This window comes from Acyrthosiphon pisum, chromosome A2, assembly GCF_005508785.2.
Source record: "Acyrthosiphon pisum isolate AL4f chromosome A2, pea_aphid_22Mar2018_4r6ur, whole genome shotgun sequence".
NCBI lineage: Eukaryota > Metazoa > Arthropoda > Insecta > Hemiptera > Aphididae > Acyrthosiphon > Acyrthosiphon pisum.
The window spans coordinates 36773891-36790425 of record NC_042495.1 but is presented as its reverse complement, the minus strand read 5'-3'; the positions used below and the strand labels follow the sequence as shown (position 1 = coordinate 36790425).

The following is a 16535-nucleotide window of genomic DNA, read 5'->3' as shown; positions in this document are numbered from 1 at the left end:
AAATACTAAATACAATAAAATATTTTTAGCTTGCGCTATCTATATCTATAGATTATAATAGTCGTAACTCGTATGTATAATATTAACTATGTTCTACTCAGGACGATTAGAATGAATAAACTAAAATGTATTATTAAAAATAAAATAAGATGTATTTGATAGTAATTACTAATTAGTACGGTATAAATTAATGTAAATGGCCATTTTTTTTTTATCTCATTTCGATTAAAGTTCGGTTATCGCTTACGCGATGACTTTTCTTGAAACATCGTTCTGAAATTGTCAGAACCTGTCTAAAATGAAATAACAGTACTAACCAGTAACCACCAGTTGTACCTGATAATTAAAAAATATAATACTGAAAGATGGCCCATTTGTAGCTGAAAAGTTATTTGATATTTCCTCCTATAACAGTGCTATAAGAAATATTGTAATAATAAATATCCAGTATACAATTATTATTGTTTGACTGTTGTTATTAGTAAATAATAATTTTAAATAGTCAATAAAACATTAATCAAAGAAAAAATTGACAGATTTCACTTTAAAGTGTAAATGTTGTGATATACAAGTTATGAAACGTTTGGAAATAACTGGTTTGTTTGGACTTTAATTTTTGACACTAGTAAAATAACCGGCCTTCTGGCATTTGGTAATACCCAGAAAATCAGTAGAAACTCACCCAAATTGTCGAACGAAAATGAGTAGGTGTTTGTTCACTATTTTGATGAGTGACTGACTATTTAGTGTAATTAATATGAAATGTTTGAGCATGTCACGAAGATGGTCCCTTGTAAAGTAAAGGGACGTCCAAAAATTGTGCTCAACACACTAAGGCGCTGGGCACGGGCAATTCATGTACGGGTGTCAGCAGCGCGGGCTCACTATACGATCATAGATCGCGCCGCTCCCCTAGATCAAGGATGACCAAGTGCGTAGTCAGCCACCGGTATTTGTGCACGGCGTCACGCCCGTGAGCCGTGTAGCGGCCTGTTAGCCACGGCGGTGCGCTGCACGCGGTACGTGGTTATCGAGTGGCCACGTGTGCCATCGTCGTGTGCGTGGCCCGTGGTCTGCGAGCGGACGGTGGCCGCATCAGTAGCGCGCACTGCCCGGCTGACCGGGACGGACGCTGTGCCGTGAAGTGGCCGTTCACCGTCCGCCGGGCGGCTGTTTAGCGCCATCTAACGGCCGGTGGTGGGCCTAACGATGCGACACATTTTGCGTTTCGACACAAATTGCCAATCTGTTTTTGTTCAGCCTTCCAACACGGCAACACTAGTCACTAGTAACTGTTCATCCATAAATCAATTATAATATCGAACGAACGCCGATAACGACAATAATATATTATATTATATTGTTCAAGCCGAACAAAACAACAATGCGTTCAAGAACGATTTACGACGCTCTTGTGTCGCATCACGTTCGTCGAGTTGTCCGGAATATCCGTGTGTCGCGATCTCTTGGACGACAGATTTCCTAACGATTTCCTCCCCGAATCTATACGTGTTGGCAGTCGTTCCAGCGACGGATAGTGAACTAACGTAGGTATAAGTCCTGGACGTGTAAAATACATGTAAAAATACATTTTTCACGTAACCGACAATATTATCATTAAAAATTGGTGTGGTACCCACGATTAAAGATAGTCTATCTTTAATCGTGGTGGTACCTAAAAAACCTTTCGTGCAGAGGTCGCACGTGTTTACCACCGGGGGACGCCACAAATACATACCTAAAATGTTTAAATTGTATTATATTTATTTTATTAGCTGTTTTAAAAAAAAAATAGTATTCAATTGTTAACTTTCGATAGTGAAAATTATTTAGCAATATTTGATCGCGATTATAGCAACAGGAAATAAATATTGATGTAGGTAACCTACCTCATTTCCCGACAAATCGTAACGAAATGTTTGGCGTCAAAAGATCAAATCACAAAATTAAACAATCATTATCTATAATATCATTATATCATTACTCACACAGTTACAATAGTAATATCGATTTATTGTACAACCGTTATAACTTAAAATCATTACATTTTAATTTTTAAGTATATACTAATACAATGTTAAAACATAACCCTTATCAAACTCGAGTTCTCCTACTCACAATAGTTTTATATATTTATTTTTTATTGGTCTTAATTATTACAACTTCGGCTACTATATTATAATATTATACTGCCATTAGTTACACTTTTAATTTAATATTATTTTTCAATGTACTTAACAGCTAGTGCAGTGATGCGGGTAAACTACAACTACTGTACGCCGTACGTATACAAATAGTATGCTACGATGATCTCAAGAATTCGACTCTATTGGCGTTATTGAAACATATTAATATTTTGTAACGCTCTCTAGGTTATGCGTAATAAAAATACATGCTCGTGTCGATAATCATTAATTATTATCGACGGATACTATTACATTATTTTATATTAATTGACGGACCAGTTAATTAGGTACTGCAGTATGTGTTATATATTTAATTCGTATAATACGGCCGTGTATGACTGAATGAGTACAACTTACTAGTATAGTGGTATAAGGTTATACCTTTACGTCTTGTTGTTCCGTTATATTATGAGCGCACGAGTAGGTACGGGTACAATCTCGAAAGTTAAAAATCCACATTTTTGAAGAACTGGAAAAATAAAAGTTTTAGTTCGCTGTAAGTACCTGACTGTACTTGCGTTATACAAACTTATACACACTTGCATACAATTACACAAACATGCTTTATTATATTAATTGTGTGATAGTAACTTTCACTAATAGTTTTCATTCGATATATTTCGATACATTTATCAGTTATAAAATGTTCCGTATTAAATGAGTAATGATGCTATGTTTGCATTTTTATGAATATTAAAAACAATCATGTTTGATAAATTTATTTTGTATTTAATAATAATATTATGTAAAATTATGTACCTAGTTGCCTATATTACTTACTATAAATACAAAATAAACTGTACAGATATCAATCATTTGACAAAAATGAAAATAAGTAAAAAAGTAGTAAATAAACGAAAATTTAAAATATGTTTTATTGATATATTTACAGCGTACATATTAATATATTATTATACAATATACAGTGATTCACCAGACATTCTCATCCCCATTTTTTCCTTTAATAATTTATTTAGGTACTTAAATTTTGATTTTTTTGGAATTTTATAGTAAACTTAAGCATAATATACCATTTATACACACATGTGTACCTACTGAGGATAATATATAGGTCTATGATAATATGTTTGGAAGATATATGGGGACTATGATGATAATATGAATATATTATAGGTAGACAGGTAGTAATTAATATTTATCTTTTATCATTTTATTATGTGTACAAATTGTCAGAGTACCTATCTATATACTAAATTAAATATTAAACTTATACATACATTATATATTTTTGTAAAACCATTCTTAAGTACTATAGTACTTAGATTATTATACATTATAATAACTCAACAGTTACTAGCTCAAATTTTGATTTTTCAAAATTTTCAAAAAAATCATATGATAAACAATTTACAGTAAAAAAAGGTTGGTTCTCATTTGAAATAAAAATGTTTATCATATCATCTATTTTACACAGGACACTCAGAACTTCTATAAAACGAGAGCTTGAATAATTAAATTATTAAAGGGAGAACAATAATGGTGGTGAGCATGCTTGGTGAATCACTTAGTATTTTTTATACATTAGGTATTTACGTATAATAATTGATAATCATCATGACCATACAAATCAATCCACAGTGTACAATTTGGAAATCTTTAGCTTTATTTTATAATAATATCCAAAATCGGAGTGTGCGCATATAACTAGACAGGTACCTATATATACCAGTATACCGTACATAGGAGTATGAATAATATGAATTTGCACAGTTCGTAATATAATATTATATTACATTATACGGTAAATAATTATGCACACGGTTTGTGTCGGCACGATATAACTAGTATTTATATAAGGGGTGTTCACGTTTTGGCTTTGAGCTTTTGCGTGACTTCCATCAGTTATTATACATAATGCACACATATATAAATATATATATGTATACATTATAAATAGCTGGTATACACAGCGTGTACCTATATTTATATCGAACAATAGGAACGTACACACGAATATGGGCGTTCACTGTTCGGGTGAAAATATAATTAAGGAAAAACAATCTACCCAAATTAGGTGCGAGTACTCGTATCCCACGTGCCATTCTATATAAATGCTGCACACTGCACAATGGGTATAACAGAATTTAACGTCTCCTATTTTGTTCTAGTCGAATGTCGATAGATATTATGTTCCTATGTTATTATTAATTATAATTTTTGTTATAAGATGTTACGGACGATTAAGTCACGTCTGAAGTAGTACATATATTATACTTATACATATAGGTACCAGACGACCAGCTATATATAAATGGATGTAAATTGGATCAGAAAATTTAAAAAGCTTATGCCCAGTATAGGTATACATTTCTCCCTATGAGTATACATAAATGTCATATAGCAAGGGTTCTTAATCAGTCATTGGACCACTAAGGTCGATGGATTACTCGGTGGTTCGTGGAGTAGACTTTATTATAATATTTATGTTTGTGCGTATTTAGTTTCATAAATGTGTATGTAATTCTTATAAATTATACTCGTTAAAATTAAAACTAAAATATTAAATAATAATGAAAATTATAAAAAGACTACATATTATTTAGTAAGGCGAAAGAGGTCCATTAAACAACAATTAATAAATAAGATTATATTATGAAGAATGAATTGGAAAAAGTTCCTATGTGAGGATTGTAATGGCTCAAGGAGTGCTATGCCATCTTAAGCCTCCCTTATTTGTGTACATAATATAATATAATATAATATATAATAGGGTCTGGAAACATTTCAATACTATAAATTTGGTAATTTGCAGCAGGTGTACTATTCATCTTGCATTCAAGTCCCGGTTACTTTGTACTCATGTATTTTAATTTTCATATAATATAATAACTATATTGTTCAATGTAATTATAAAAGTGTCCTTAACAAAATGTGTATGAACTTTTGTTTTTATTCAACGTTATTCTTCCAGTTAACCAATATTGCTTGCGCTTCATTATCATATTGTGTGCGATGCGTATGCGTTGAATAATCTTATTATGAGAACACTCGAGACTGCCGAGAGTGTATAGAATAATATTTTATTGTTCGAAACATTTATGGTTCGGTACACGATTTAAAAATGTGTATACTACATGTAAAACAAGGGGTGTTGTTTGTTTGATTGGGAGGTATATCGTATGTACAGTACATATGAATTCATCGCGTATTCGCGTTGGTGTGTACTCGAATAGAGATGCTAAGAACGAAAATCATAATTTAATTCTCTATAGTAAACTTCTGCAGTGTGTATAATGCATATATATATACTATATACTGTATAGCTGTTAGGTACAAGTGAAATAAACCAGTCAAATTTACGCTAGGTGATTTCAATTTTATCGATGCATATTCATTATTCATCAAGGAGTTTAAGAAGACTGCTAAATAGTGTATAATATAATACTATCGCTGCACACGGGAAGTCGGGAAACATCACGGAGTTATTGGTATATTTATATATATACAGTCTGTCCCAAAAGTCCCGTATCTCCGTGGAAAATAAATATATTTAAATGCAGTTTTTTGCCGAAATAAGTATGGAAACTCTGATTGAATACCTAGCATAAGATACGATTTTTTTTTCAAAAATTTTTTTTTAGGCAGACCTAAAACAATTTCATGTAAATTATGTATGAAGTGACACAAAAACTGACTATGCATACGGCGACATTTGTTTCTATCATCAATTTCTATTATTCTTAGAAATTCGAAATAATAATATTAGATCCAACTTGGTAGAATTTCATTAAGTTTTAATATTTTTTTTTTAACTGTTTAAAAAAATATGATTAACAAAACAGCTATCTCGGGAATTAAAAAAATTGAATTGCTTGAAAAACATAATTGGTAATTTTTGAATTTTTGAAAAAAATAATCGAATTTAATGCTATTCAATCAGAATTTCCATAAGTACTTATTACAATTTACAGCAAGAAAAAACTCCATTTAAATATATTGATTTTCCACGGAGATACTAAGGGTGATACGGGACTTTTGGGAAATAGGAACTGTATATATTATGTATATATAAAAGTCAACCACAATAGCAATTAAAAGTTGACTGTTAAAGTGTTATTAATTTTAACGATTTCCGATGAGACGCTTTTTAGTAAAATGTTATTTGGTAGTAAAATCAGTTTAATGCTATTTAAACTTTACGACGGCGACGGCTCTGTACCCGAGTCGGGCCATAAAAAGTTTCCTACTGATTTCGTTTAGTTGGGTATGAGTATATTATGACTATACAGGTATGAGGTATGCACAAAAATAGAATAAATATTATATTATAACGACCTTTAAAAAAATATACACAATAGTAATTTTATGTGTTATATACATTATGCATGTAGGTATTTTACAAAAGTAGTAAGTACCATACATTGGAACGTTACACGACAATACTGGCCAGTAGCTATACCTACATATTGGATGCAGTGGCGTTATTTGTAGAATTTTTTAATGGAGGGAGATACAAAAATTGATTACAATGTTAAACACAGGGTAGTAATTTACATACTCTCTCCCAAAAATATAACAATATGTACATTATATACATTATGTACATTAAATCTCAATAAATATTATTTTTATTTGTACCATATAAAAAAAAATTAGCCATAGTTTATAAAAGTAGGTTTATAAATTTTTCTTGATTTTTGAGTCAACAACATTTCCCGTTATAAATCACTTATTTGTTATAAATTAACCTCTTACAAGTCTTACTTCATAAATCATTGTGTTTCCATTAGATAGCATTTCACTATTTACATACAGTAATATATTATATAGTAGACTTTGCAAACAAATACAAAAGTATAAGTATGGGAAGTCCGAAGTATTAAATAACTATATAATCCATAAATCATCTATTGTTTTAGGAAATGTTTAATCTGTTTCAGTTTTGACTGCAATATTCTTAGTACATATGGTTTAAATGTCCGGGTCAAGGTAAATTGTTAAGTTTTTTTTAAAAATAGTTAATATTAAAAAAAAAAAAAAAAAAAAAAAAATGAAATATAACGAATCAAAATTGTTTTGTCAATCATCAAAAAATATATTTTATTTTCTCCCTATAATAAGTGCAATAGCGAGTAACAGTTGTAATATTGTTAGGGTATAATAACTTGCAGCACCTCCTGGTATATTGGCGGTATCAGCTCCGTATAGTTAAATACCTAAATTTGACATTGGCAATCTGGTTTCCAGACAGATGACCTGTTCATCAAAACGAACGGTCTTAAAATACATAACATACTATTTATAATTTATACTTATATTTCTAACAGATAGCTCTTGACACCGATGTGTACGATCATTTTGTGTAGTAAACATGTACCTAATTAATGTAAAAATGCAATGTGTGTTCAGTTTAGACTTAAGTTAACAAATATAAATGATTATCGTGTAATAAATAAGACAATAATTATTAAGAATTTGAGGTGCATACGAATATCCAACATTTATTCATATTTTCAAGTTAAAATTTTATAATATTATGTTTTTCTATTATAAAACGTATTAAATCATCATAACTACAAGTTATATAACACAAGCACGTCCTCATGGACCACTATATCAAGGCCTGAATCCATCACTTAAATGTTCCTACCTATATTGAATATTAATAATATTTTATAACACCAGTAGGCTGAAGCTGCAGAGGACTTATACGTTGCAGGTATCATATTTAGGTCGCTGATCGAGTAAGTTAAACTTTTAAAATATGACAAAGTATCTACTTACTTATATGTGTAAATACATAGATACTTGTATATTGATAGTCGTTCAGTCATGTGTTATAAATATTATATAATATGATATAATTATGACATATTTAGTCACTTAAGTTGTCAGAAATATTCACACAATACTTCGGTACACCTATTGTTATAATTAATTTTTGGGCACATTAATTTTATTTATTTTAATTAAAATTAAAATCGTCATCAAAAGATAATTAATATGTATGATAAATATAATACAAGGAATGATTAATGTAGTACTAATTTGAAATATATATAATATTAAATATCCTATATCACATGAGAAGTAAACGCAAGAGTTATGATAATCGATAGCAACTCTAAAATAAAATGTTTTAACGTAGGCAGTTAATCTAATATGATTCAAGAATTAACTACATCATATTATAATACTATATTCTCGTGTACAGTTGAAAAGTGGGTTCTTATTGTTTCGTATATGTTTTTTTTTAATCGTAAAATGGTTCTATTCGTCATACGTATATATATATATTTTAGACATAATATGTTAATTTAACGTCATTTCCTGTCTGTGCTTCCTGCACTTTGTCAATTAAACACGTTAATAACCGGCTGTACCTGGGTATTGCGGCCGGAATTTCAACCGAATACGTTTATATACGCATGTACACTTTATACAATGGAAACAATATTATTGCACATATACAATAATATATGTGTTCGAGATGACAGGAAACACTCGAGGAGATCCTCTTGTTTTAAACTGATTCCCATTGTATATTTATCGAACGTGATAATGTAAACGAAGACATAACAAAATAACACAATAATTTTAAGTTTTTTTTTTTTTAATTGTAATTTTGACCTGTTTTGATGCGCGTAATTTTTTTTACATCGAAACAACCTCCTATGGAAACGACGATATTTTGAAATAATACTGAACATTTACTTTTTACAGCTACAGCCTACAGATGAAAACTGCTATACATAGGTAATATATAGGTACCTACCTCAGCGCACGCGCATCAACAAAATTAGAGTAAAAATCAATGTCATAAAAATACATATTTTATGTACAAACAAAATAACGTTCAGACCAATACTTGGTTTTATTTTTGTATAATACATTATTATCTTCCATAAACTGTAAAAGATCCTTGCTTATTTTTGTTTTTCTGTGCTAATATAGTGAACTTGGCCAAGGACGGATTGACGATTGCCGGTTTCGGTATAGAAATAGTTCACACTGATTGGTACGCCGATGCCGATTTTTCCGTGAACTAAGGTCTGAGGTACCTACACTAAAACCGAGATACACCGATACAGCGCCGTATTTTATGTTTGTTAATTTTTTCCCGGGTGAAGAAGGGTTACATAGGTATAGTAGGTTATATAATATATCCATATATATTATATATGAAATTATGAAATATAGCAACAGCGAATATTTACACGCGTGTTTCGGAAATGGTCACGCACGAGGGCAAAATAAATATCAATAATAGTATAATAATGTTGGATAGCCAATAGGTATATAATATTATAGTCATATAGGTATAATAATATTGTCGTGGGTATTATTTACGATGAATAATAATAATTATACAAACGTGGTTGGGCCGATCGAAAACGATATATCACCGGTATAGTACGGTAGGTACTCGTGTCTCGTTGTAGCATCGTCATTGTCATTTTTGTGAAAAAAAAAATTCGTTTTTGAGTATAATAATATTATTCAAGCATTATGTTATAGGTATCTACACAGCTACCGCTATACCGCGCGAAAAGTGTGTCGGTGCGAAACGAGGCCATCTCGTGCGGCAGCGATGGCGTAACAAAACCGCTCTCGGTACACGTGGAGTTCCCCGCCCGCGAGAGGCCTCTTTTTTCTTCTCTTCCTCACCGCCAAATACGCTCTATTCCCTGTCCACCGCCGCCTCATCATCTGCTGCGCGTTATCCTCATGAGAACTCGCACGTGCAACCCGACTGAACAGGACAGTGGTGGGGGGCATTTTATTACTGCTTACTATATTTAGTAGTCAGTACTCCAGTATACGCATATACGCGTTACAATATGATATTATCTGGATGGCCATTAGTCATAAGTTAAAACTCATAAGTCATAAACTCGTAACACTGTATAATAATAATATTATAAACTCATGATATAAAAAAATAATGAGTGTCATACGTTAAATAGATCATTTGGTATACCTATGCATAGGTAGTACTTAGTGCTAAATTTTGAAAAGGGAGGGGGGGCTTTGCGCCAATGATACACCCTACAATCAATGCGCTAAAAAAAAATTGATCGCTATAAATACTGTCATCCTGATATATTATATTTACTAAAAGACATGAGTATGGATTATATTATGGATAGTCCCAGACAGCATTTTGTAATGATAATATTATAATAGTATTAACATAACGTTATACTAATATTATTCGTTATTAAAATGTTATAATAAACAAGAAATTGCTGTCTGGGGTATATGGACAGGATGATTAATTGTAGGATGATACATTGAAACAGTAGATGTTTTGACACATTAAATTTGTGTTTGCTTGTTCGTGGTAAACATTATTTTGTTGTTATAGACATATTAGCCATTAGGTATAAGAAATTAAGAACTATTTTAACATACCTAATATGTACCTATACATTTTAAAAGGTCATTTAATTGCTAATGTAAAATAATATAATAATGTATACGATTCAAAATATGATTTAAACTTTTATTGTAAAATCATTGGAATTAATTCACCGGAAAAGAGCAAAGTAGCATTAAATTATTTTATAATCATAATTCATAATGTCTTATCATCCGTATTGAATTTCGGATTGATTTGATTTTTATAGATATCACATAATTAATAATTGTATTTACTATTTATACATAGTAGCCAGTAGGTACCTAGCTACTAAACCCTACCTATAATATGATATTTTATCTTTTCTTTGTATATAGGTATATATTATATTATATTATTACATTTATTACCTATATTTTATATTATATTCTTGATCATAATATTGTAATGATGTAGTTTGAAAAACAGAATAAACTATTGTATAATAGTATAGCAATATGAGTTTCATAATACGATTAATAAAAAAGTATAATAATATATTGTAGTGTCATAATTACTGTTATCATAACATGAGTTATACATGTCAGTACTTACATATTATTATATAATAAAAATTATTATGGTCGTTGACAAATAGTTCCTTATCAGTTACTGTCTGTTTTTCAAAAAAATTATTATTTATTTTATAAATACAATATATTTTATATACCAAGTAATTCTGTTTTATTTTAAAAGCCTTATCGAATTTTATAAATTATAATAATAAATTGCAAAATATCATATATGCATATATGATATAATATATTATACGAGTTTTATATATTTTTTTTGTTTGCTTTAATATCGTCATGGAATGAAGTTGGAATATAGTAGACGCAATTACCTATAAGTGTACAACGGATTCACGTATAATAAAATTAATATTGAATGAACATTAAGTACAGGAGTACACTGCCTTTACAGTAGGTATACGTACGAGCATTCAGCATAATTATATATAACTGAAATTATAATGTACGTAATATCATGTTAAACATACATTTTGACTACTAATGCGATTTCTATAGGTAAAGTCAGACTTATCCACGAGCATTGAACATTTAACAGCTAATGTCGAAATAGCATAATATTAGTAATATGTTTTAATAGTTCTAAAATCTAATGTTTTATTGATAATTATTGAACATATATTAGGTAAAGTTTTACTAAACAAAACATCATTTATATGCTTTAAGAGAAGATTGTCTATATTTTTTTTTCTTTTTATCATGTATAAATGTATAATTAATATAAGATGTATATTTCACTCTCAACTAGAGAATTAACAAACGATTATAGTAGAACAGCTTACTGTCAATTATCATATATAATTTTAGGAGTGCTTATAGTAACCTAATAATTACAGCACTAATGATAAAATAAATAAATTGTATTGTATATGGTTAATTAGTTTTATATAAATATAAATATTGTTTAAAATCGCTAATTATTGTTATTGTTACTGCTCATTATTTTGTTTATTTCACATTATATAATTCGTAATGAGAGTAATTTGGTATTACAATATTTACCGATACATAAATTATTTATAACTAAAATACATATTATATTTCTGCTTCAAACATTTTATTTGACTTACTAGATTAGAAATTAGACAACAAATAATATTTACGTTTTTCCTGTGTATATTTTAAATTTGATGTCCTTGTAGCAGTTGTAGGTTTTAAGCATCATATCAAACGTTTGTTCTTAAATTATTTTTTTTATTAATTTTGTGTTTAATTTTTTTAACAGTTTTAATGATGCATATATTATTATCAAAAGTCGAACATTTTTATTATATTTTTGGAATGTTTTAGATTCTGAGTGGAGCGATGAATACTATGTATTGATATTACAATGATGTATGATTTTTTGTGTCTGTGTCACAATAAATAATCGAAATAATACTTCGATCTTCAACTTCAGTATCTTTTTCGGTGGTAAATCTAGTTCGTGCATTCGGGAGGTCAAAATTTAAAAATTTCTAGTATAGTTTTCATAAGCACCGAGAGAAACAAATTTTTTTAAAGTTATTTTAAGTTTAAATTTTGAAAAAATTGCGTATTAAAACCAAGAACAACGATTTTAGTTATTTTATTGTAATTTAAAAATATTATTAGTTGGTGCTTGCAACTTTTAAAGTATATGATTATATTGTATACACACAATGACCTATTCAAATGTAATTTTTTTGGTAACAATGAATTTAACCTGCTTCTATCGTACTAATGCCTAATAGTAAAATATATTACTTTAATCACAATACTGCAATTTTCAAATATACTTAGTAATATTACAGGGTCTCACTCAGAATCGATTTTCGTATACAATGATTTTTTAATTCAAATGTAATACATACATCACGATTTTTTTAATTCAAATTTAATACATCCATTACAGTGACTTTCTAGAGTCTAGATACCCATGTGTGTACGCAAATGATGCCGTGACAGTCCGAGAAGAGGGCCCACTGAACAAAAGGTCTAGGGCAGCGGACTTAGGTCGGTCATAGAAGACTTCGAACACAGCCGGGGAAAAAAATATAAGTATAAAATGTATAATCATGGTAGGAGATAGGGCAGGACTTGTCCCGGGCCCCAGCTATCCCCATGTGGTCATAGTCATTGTAAAGTGTAAGCCCTTTGTTTGTAAGCTTTCAAGTAGCTTTGGGGTATATATGCATATATACTATATCGCTATGTGGAATGTGTATCCCAAAAGCTCGAACAAAGATGTACATATATTTTTGAATTTTGGATAAATAAACGATTCTGCATGGGGGCAAAACAATGTAAAAACAGTACGACTCCCGTGTAGTTATTTACATAGAAATAAAAAGGTGTGCCGTGGCATACATCGTGGCCTGTGGCTATTTGTATGAATTTCATTCATTTAACCTGGAACTTTGTTTAACGTTTAAGCTACTATAACCATCAGTGCCTCAACAATTGGATTTGCAAAGTGTCTCCACGGGGCTCCAGCTCTAAGGGCCTTCAAAAATCAAAAGCTAAAATTAAAAACTGACTGTTTCAAATGTAAATTTTTCTTCATTCATAACAATTTTAATTTACCTTTATACATTTTTAAGTAGAAGTAGTAGGAGCTTTTTCTCTAAAACAGGGTTTTACAATTTATTTAAATAGCGATCTATACACGTTGATAAAACAATTATTACATATTTTACATTTTTTCAGTGGAAGCATTTCCGAGCGAATTTAAATACTAAGCTAAATAGTTTACGGCATCTTAAAATTTTTTTACACTTTTTGAGCTATTTTGTACCTAGTTAAAATTTATAAAATGCTCATTCTTATTTTAACTATAAAATTTAACTAAAATTGAGTAATTTTTTCTACTTTCAACTATGTATTTGTCGATAGACAATAAAATATGATATAGAGCCCAGAAAAACCAAAATTTAGTAGTATTGATAAATGTGTTAAATAAATATATTATAAATATAAGATTATTAAAAAGTGTAAAATTGTATCTTCAATTTTTAATTCATAAATTATATTGTAGCAAAATGGAACATTTTAATTTAATTTTAATATTTTTATTATAATATATAGTATACACCTATAGGTATATATTATTGATGGGTATAATTGTTAATTATATTACTTTATTTTGTTACTCGTTGACTTTCTCCTAACGTTGTTTTTAGTTTGACATAGTATTTTTCAATGAGTTCATTGTTTGCATTTTGAAAATTAAGAATGATGTAAAGGATTTCTCATTTTTGCGTGTGTCAGATATGGGTTTCATTGTCATTACTAAAAAGTATTGAATATCACCAGGATGTACTTTTTATAGATTTTTTTTTTTTGAGGATTTATTTCTTAAAGAATTCTATATCTCTTCTATATTACAGTAAGTACTTAAAAAGTTAAGACTTACTTACTTTTCTAATAAACAAAGAAGAGAAACAGAATTAAAACCGAAAACAAAACGAAAGTTGAAAAAATCTCATTAAATCTGCCAACAGACTGCAAGAAAAAACAACACGTTTTATCGAAACCTTTCAGAAAGTAAAAAGTAAACTATGGATTTAATTAAGTCTGAGACTTCGAGGATTTTCGGCAGGATTTACCGTAAAATAACTCCGGTAGAGACGAAGTATACGCGGAGGGCATCGCAATTTATTTAGAGTTCACGGATGTGCTGAGTTTGTGAAACAATATAATTTACATTTTCAAGCAGTAAAATACTCGAAAAATCCAAATGATTTATATGTAGGTACACGATATACACACTTTCGCAAAGAAACGGATACGGGACATAGACAGCATGTGCACCATTTTTTTAGGTGATTTTTTCGTTCGATTCTTTTATATAAAATTCCGTGCACTCATACTTCACTACTTCATATAGATATATTTATAACTTATAAGTCACTCACATTTTATATAATTACATTCATACATTCTAACCAATTGCATGGCTGGGATCACTTGAATCGCCTCACAGAAAATACAAGATTCCTAATAAGTTGTTATAATAATAGTCGATAAATATTAAAGATCACTTGACACGTTTTTTCAAATAAGTATCTAAAGTTTAAATGTTGATAAAATTTATCAAAATCTTAAAAATTTTCAAATTTATTGTAGTTAAAAAATTATAAAATTTTTAATTTTTATAGCTAACGATTAAAAATTGAAAACAAGGATTGTCATAAATAGTTCATAATATAACCAAAAAAATCAAAAAAATATATAAACACAGTTATTTTTACAGACATTTTAAGTTCAAATTTGGACAAAATTACGCATTAAATACAAGAATAATGATTTTAGTTATTTTGTTGTAATTAAAAAATATTATTCCTGAGTACTTGAAACTTTTAAAGCATATTATTATATTGTGTACACACAATGACGTTTTAAAATGTAATTTTTTTGGTAAAAACGAATTTAATACCTAATATGTGGTAGGTACCTACTAATGCCTAATAGTAAAATAAATTACTGTGGGATTTCAAATGGACAGTGTCTATAAGGAGATTAGAAGCGGTGGTTTTGTGTCGTCGTCTACTAGACATAGAACATAGGAGTTTAGATGTATTATCATTTCAACGTACCGATTGATCAAGTGAAGTGATAAGAATTCTAAAAACAGATTTGAATTTGTCGTCAAGTCTAATTGAGATCGTTATTACATTATTTTGCTGTGTACTAAAATCGTGTGGAAATACGATTATTATTAATGGTGCGCAAAAGTGCAATGGTAATTTAGCGTATCACGCTGCAGTTAAGTAATCTTCGATGATTCACTACCCATTAAAAACATTTTATAACAGTTTTAGTTTTAGTTTCAGTTTTAGTCATAAGCGCAAATTGGGAGGGGGGCTTAACAATTTTAAAATGCTATATTGCAATGATCTGCTTGCTTTTAATATATTCAGCCCCCCCCCCCCCCAAGTCAAAAGTTGAAATTGCATCTACGGTTTTAGTAATTAAGTTTTACTAGTTAACTACGATAGGTACGCGTAAGGATATAATATTATAGTGGAATAATGTGACGTTTTACTAGAAAAAACCAGCCAAGTGCGAGTAGGACTCGCGCACGAAGGGTTCCGTACCATCATCAGCTATAAGCATGTCGGCAACACTGCTTATTTTATATATTTTAGGTTTTTAGTATTTGTTGTTATAGCGGCAACAGAAATACATAATCTGTGAAAATTTCAACTTTCTAACTTTCATGGTTCATAAGATACAGCCTGGTAACGGACGGACGGACAGCAGAGCCTTAGTAATAGGGTCCCGTTTTACCGTACGGAACCCTAAAAACTTGGAAAAACCACTCGTTATTGTAAAAATGTATTATACTATTGAGTTGCGTGTTGCAGGTTTTTCAGAGGCGATTCGAGTAAAAAAAAAATGTAATAAACTATCAGAACATTTTCCGGCAGTAAACTCGGATTTTACGCGAATGTGCGCATGTGTGGGTACCTATATTATATATTATGTTCTTTTGTG

The 16535-nt window shown here is 29.7% G+C and overlaps 1 non-coding gene across 1 annotated transcript; it reads right to left on the bottom strand.

Annotated features, from left to right (window-relative positions):
• Positions 1-806: 806 nt before the first annotated feature.
• Positions 807-928, bottom strand: LOC115034373. The gene has a single exon (XR_003839738.1). It is a non-coding gene; the product is annotated as a U4atac minor spliceosomal RNA (small nuclear RNA).
• Positions 929-16535: the final 15607 nt, after the last annotated feature.